At 36.0% G+C, this 6,566-nt stretch overlaps 1 long non-coding RNA gene across 1 annotated transcript in view; it reads right to left on the bottom strand.

Annotated features, from left to right (window-relative positions):
* Window positions 1-384: 384 nt before the first annotated feature.
* Window positions 385-6,566, bottom strand: part of LOC144239127 (uncharacterized) — a 50,445-nt gene continuing 44,263 nt past the window's right edge. Inside the window, exon 3 of the long non-coding RNA XR_013337320.1 lies at window positions 385-477. This is a non-coding gene — a long non-coding RNA (uncharacterized LOC144239127). The remainder of the gene's footprint in view (window positions 478-6,566) is intronic.

Here is a 6,566-nt window from a genome sequence, read left to right as displayed (position 1 = left end):
GTACTCTAGAGAAATAACTGCACATATGCCTCGCAAAATGTGTAGAATAATGTTCACAGCATCCTTATTCATAATAGCATAAATAAATATATATGTGTGTATATGTGTGTGTATCCAAATGTATTATACAAACTGTCATGAAATCATATAATGGGATATTTTACAGCAATGAAAATTAGGGAAATATGGCACTAATGCTGACAAATCTCAAAAACATAATTGTGAGAGGGAAAAGCAAGTCTTGAAAAAATATATACACTATTAAACAATATATATTTCAAAAAGAGGCAAAATTAAGCAATATACTACTTAGATATACATATATACATTTATAGGTAAACTATAGTAAAAGGAACAATAATTATAAAATTTGAGAGTGGTAACCTCTGAGGAGGAAGGAAGAAACAAGTAACAATTATGCTCTTTTATCTACTAGGGCTCTTTTTGTCATTTTATTCCTCAACTTGTCAGCTCCACCTAAAATGAATAAGAAAAAAGAAACCATTACAATCCATTTCCATTCCATTCCCAACTCTCCTTAAAATATTTGAAATGCTTTTCCTTACCTCCCCCCCCCACCCACTTCCTCTTGACACCAACCTCTATGCCATGGTAAGATAACCTAGTGATTTACTACTTTGTTTTTAAGATTTTTCTTGTGTCCTTATTTTTGTTAAGTTTATTTATTTATTTTGAAAGAGAGAGAGAACACAAGTGGGGAGGGGCAGAGAGAAGCAGGCTCCATGCTGTCAATGCAGAGCCCTATGCAGGACTTCACAAACCGTGAGATCATAACCTGAGCCCAAGTCAAGACATTCAAACGACTGAGCCACCCAGGCATATACGTATTACATTACACAGTTCTAGACAAAGTATTCATGTGTGTCTGTGTGTGTGTATGTGTGTGTGTTTTCTCACTTCTTCTACCTTGAGACTCCCATCTATTTATTGTTTTGTCTGGATCTTTTCTCAATATTTTTGTGTGATGATATGGATGATAGGTAGACTCTATGAATTTTTGTTCATGTACAGACATCTTTCTTCCAGCAGGTGAATGATATCTTAGCTAAACCTGGGATTCTTGCTTAGAAGCCCCTTCTTTCAGTGGTCTGTGTGAGTTCCCCTACTGCCTTCTTACCAATAATTATGGGACATACAAAAAGAACAGATATTTATAACCTTAGATACATTTGTTATTCAGAGAAACCTATGAAAAAATGAAATAATCTGTTATGCAGATTTCCTCACCTACACAGGCGCCAGTTCTTAATTTCATATTTATAATTTTGTGATATTTTTCTTCAAGAAGCCTCCCCCAATTTATATAAGTTTCAAGCTGCACAAAACCTGGGGAAAACTGGAATTCAATATTCAACTAAAGAAGTTGGGGAAATAACAATAAATAAGCCAAAAGGAACTATGGAGAGTGAAGTAATAAAAATAAAAGATTAAAATGAATGAAATGGGAAAAAATAGCACAAATGATAAAAAAAAAAAAAATTCCCCAGAGTTGGCTATTGAAAAAGTCAGTTAAGTAGACTAAACTCTCACAGTTCTTGTCATGGGAAAAAGACAGGAAGCACCAGTAGACAAGATCTGAATGGGAGATGAAGCACAATCACAGATGCAAACAAGTATAAAAGAATTACAAGAGATTAGCACATGCAGGTCTGCAATAACAGAAGTGAAAACCTGAAGGAAATAAAAACTCTCAAAAATTGTTGCAAGAAGAAATAGAAAACTTGAGTAAAGCCATTTCTTTGAAAGACAATGGAAAGTGTTTAAGATTTACTATTTAAAAAGTCGCATGACCTTTTAGCTAACATTTAAAAACTAGGTAATTCCAAGGGTGCCTGGGTGGCTCAGTCAGTTAAGCCTCTGACTTTGGCTCAGGTCATGATCTCATGGTTTATGTGAGTTCGAGCCCTGCATCAGGCTGTCTGCTGTCAGCACAGAGGCTGCTTCCAATCCTCTGTCCCCCACTCTCTCTCTCTGCCCCTCCCCCACTTGCTCTCTCTCAAAATAAATAATTATACTTAAAAAATAAAATGAGAACTAGGTAATTCCAATATGTTTTACATTATTTACATAGAAAAGGATAGAAAGTTCTCCAATTTGTATGAAGTCAGAATACATTTAATATAAAATTCTGAAAAAGAAAAGAAAAAAGAAAAATTTTGCAGATACGGCTGCAAAAATACAAATAGATTAGAAAATAAAATTCTAGCAAATTATCAAAAGCATACCACATTTGGACCAAATAGAGTTTATTTTAAAAATATATGGAGCACTCAGGAAGTATGGGTTCAAATAACCCATTACAATAGAATTGGAAAACTTTCTTAAAGGGCCAGCCAGTAAAGGCTTTGAGGCCACTTGGTCTCTGCTGCAACTCTTCAACTACCACTGTAACATAAAAACAGCTTCAGACAATAGTAAATGAATGGGTGTGGCGGTGTTCCAATAAAATTTTATTGACAAAACAGGCAGCTGGCCCTCACACTGTGGTTTATCCACCCGCATTACGTCAATAAGCTTATGGAGAAGATCATATGTGTGTATCAATTATCTTGGTTTAGGCTTTCCTGGAAGCATACCCTGAAATAGGGATTCAAATAAAAATCGTTTATTAAGGACGTGATCCAGGAAACACCAATAAGGGAATGAGTATATAACGCGGGGAAGGGAGGAAGCAATAATGGGATGCATCATCAGACCAGTTACCAGTGCAGGGAAGTGGGGAACTTGCCGAGACACTGCAGAGCAAGGTTGAGAGTTTTCTGTCTCAGGAGACAAAGAAACTAAGGCATGATCCACCCCCACCCCCATCTGTCATTGGTTGAGAACTGCTTCCGGGGTGTTCATTTTTGGACTCTTGAGGCNATTTATTTAATTATTAAATATAATTAATTCATATATATTATTAATTACATAAATGAGACAGTTTACTAAAAACCACCAGAAAATATTATCCTAAATGCCAAAAGACTAAAACCACCTGGAACAAAATGCCTGCTGTCACCACTAATTTTCTCAGGGTCTTAAAGACTGTAGATAATATATTGAGACACATAGAAAATAATGCATATAACACTGGAAAAGAAGAAAGACATTAGGGTTTGTCTTCTTTTTTTCCTAGAGATCCTATTGTAAGCTTAGAAAACTCAAGGATCTTAACAACAGCAATAACAACAAAACAGTGAGAAGATTTAATATAATTTGGGAAAGGGGATGTTATAGACTGAATTGTGTTCACCCAAAATTCATTGGAGCCCTAATTCCCAATGTGACTGTTTTTGGAGATAGGGCCTTTAGGGAGGTAATTAAGGTTAAATAAGTCAGAAGGATGGGCCCTAATTCGATTGGTATCCTTATAAGAAGAGGAAGAAAAGACAGCAAAGATCTGTCTCTCTCCTCTCCAGCCCAGAGGCAAGGCCACATGAAGACATAGCAAATAGTGGCTGTCAGCAAGCCAGTAGAGGTCTCACCCAGAATGACTTTGCAGGCACCTTGGTCATGGACTTCCAGCCTCCAGAACTATCCAAAAATAAATGTCTATTGTTTATACCACTCCGCCTGTGGTGTTTTGTTATGGCAGCCAGAGCAGACTAACAGAAACACAGAAGACAAGAGAAATACAGTTTTTATAGTTTTCCTCTACTCGAGAAATAAACACCTAAAAGAATAGAGCAAAAGACTCTATTTACAATAGCAACAAAAATTATAAAATTATTTCTGAGTATATTTAGGAATAAAAAAATACTTAGGGATAATTTTATAAGGAAAGACATAGAATTTACATTTAAAAACTACAAATCTTGGGGCGCCTTGGTGGCTCAGCTGGCTAAGCAGCCGACTTCTGCTCAGGTCATGATCTCACGGTTCATGAGTTCGAGCCCCTCATTGGACTCTGTGCTGACAGCTCAGAGCCTGGAGCCTGTTTTGGATTCTGTGTATCCCTCTCTCTCTGCCCCTCCCCTGCTCACGCTCTGTCTCTCTCTCTCAAAAATAAACATTAAAAAAATAATAAAAATAAATAAATAAATAAAAAACTACAAACCTTATTGTAGAACCAAAAAAGATCAAAACAAATACAAATATATTTTTCATGGGAAGACATAATTATACAAAAATGTCAATTTTCTCCAAGTAATATGGGAATTTAATATAATTCCCAGCAGAACTCAACAGGAAATTAATATTGGATTTTCTTTGCTTATATTTCAGAAAGAGACTACCTGACCACAAAAAATTAGAAGAATAAATGCCCGGTAGGGTCTCAGAAATAAAAAAGAAGCAGAGTTATAGGGAGGAGAGAGAGTATTGCGAGACTTAACCTACCAGACAGTGGAATACATAACCACTGTATTCAAATCAATAAGGCCTTGTTATAGGAAGAAAAAAAAGTCTATCAATAAAAATGGAGAGAGAATTCAGAAAAAAAATCATAGTAGATTCAAATGTTTTTAATTACAACATTGAAAACCAATGGAAAAGTATCAATTAATTTGATAATTTGCGTTGGTTCAACTGGGTATCCATATAAGGGAAAAATGGGATACCATCTCAAACCAAATTTAAAATTTCAAAATGGATGAAAATTTTATGTGTTAAAATAAATAAGTGATTTGCACATAAAACTAGTCCAATGCTTTAGAGGTCAGCATAAGGTTGGGATGCCTGGGTGGCTCAGTCGGTTCAGCGGCCGATTTCAGGTCAGGTTATGATCTCGCAGTTCGTGAGTTCAAGCCCCATGTTGGGCTCTGTGCTGACAGCTCAGAGCCTGGAGCCTGCTTCAGATTCTTTCCCTCTGTCCCTCCCCTACTGGCACTGTGTGTCTCTCTCTCCCAAAAATAAATAAACATTAAAAAAATAAAAGAAGAAGAAGTCAGCATAAGGTTACCTTGGGGGAAAGGTAGTGACCAGGAGGGAGCATTAGGTGTACTTCAAGCTTATAGCTTGATCCGGGTTACATGGATGTGCTTATATTGTGAACATTCATCTGCATGTACCCTTATATAATTGGTACTTTTTATGTATGTTATAATTCAAAAAATATTCATTTCATTTAAAAGTGAAAAAAAGAAAAATCTTGCAAGAAAAGCTAGATTACAAGTAAACTAAATAAGGAAGACCTTCCTAACCTAGAAGCTGCAAAAGAAGGAGTAAGCCACATTTGACCACATAAAAACAAAAACCTGGCAACATTTGTGTGGCCAATGATATCACAAATAACCAACAGACCAATGACATGTCTGCCGAAAGTTTTTAGAGTATATATGACAGATAAAGTTTCAATATTTATCTTGTATAAAGAGCTCTTACTAATTGACAAGACTAGGACAAATAACTCAATTTGTTAAATTTGGCAAAGGACTTGAATAGGCAGTGGAGAAAAGCAGGTCCAAGTGACCAATGAACATATAAAAAGATACTCAAATTCACCAGCACTCAGGGAAGGGCAAGTTAAAATAACAATGAGATATTATGTTATATCCATCAAACTATGGAATATTTAAACTATTTAAAATTTAAAATTTATTCCTGCTGCCAGCAGGGATATAGCGAAAAGGAGGTTTTGAATTATGAAGTGTTATATCACCTTTTTGGAGAATGATCCGACCATTAAAATTTTTAACTTAGGGGCACCTGGGTGGCTCAGTCAATTAAGCATCCAACTCTTAGTTTCTGCTCAGGTCATGATCTCATGGTTTTGTGATCCCATCAGGCTCTGCGCTAGCAGCATGGAGCCTGATTGGGGTTCTCTCTCCCCCACTTGCCCCTCCCCCACTTGCACTGTCTCTTTCTCTCTCAAAATAAATAAATAAACTTCAAAAACAATTTTTTTAATTTAAAATTTTTAAATATCTATCCCTTCAACCCAACAAGGTCATGAGGGTTGAGTCTATGGGAGTACAATTACCAACGTGAAGGATGTGCACATTTAGTTTAGAAAGATGTTCATAATGGGGGAAAAAATGGAAACAAAAATGATTTCCCTTCAATAAGAGATGGCACAACCTCACCAGAGAACAACATGAAACCACGAAAAAAAAACAAAAAGAAAAAAGAAAGCGCTTCTTAACTTCTTTTCAATTATCACCCTTACCCTTTGGAGACATTTAGGGTATTTTTCCCTAATGGCTGTTTCATGGAATTTTATTATTACAGATATACAGCATATCTGTTCATTTACTATATTTGTGCTTTGTACAAAAAAAGGGTATGATTTTTTTCACCACCCTTTGAGAAGCAATTTTCACCACCATGGGGTCACTATCACCTCCAATGAGAATGCATGAACTACACTCATGGACTTAGAGAGATTTTCACAAGACATTTTTAAGTGAGAAATGTCAGATGCAGAAAAGAAAAGTTGCATATTATTCCAACTTTAAAACAACGATCAAAAAGTTTATCTAGGTATTTGCATGTACATATGTATGTGGTGTAGACATGTGATTATATGAGTAGGGAGAAAATCATGGAAGGATATTGTGCTTAATAAGGATTAACTTGGAGCTGGGGAGACCTGGTGTGATTGGGGCAGGGGTAGGAAGAAGCGA

Source organism: Crocuta crocuta, unplaced genomic scaffold (assembly GCF_008692635.1).
Source record: "Crocuta crocuta isolate KB4526 unplaced genomic scaffold, BGI_CrCroc_1.0 scaffold177, whole genome shotgun sequence".
Taxonomy (NCBI): Eukaryota; Metazoa; Chordata; class Mammalia; order Carnivora; family Hyaenidae; genus Crocuta; species Crocuta crocuta.
Note: the sequence above shows the minus strand (reverse complement) of the source record. Positions and strands in the feature narration are given on the sequence as shown.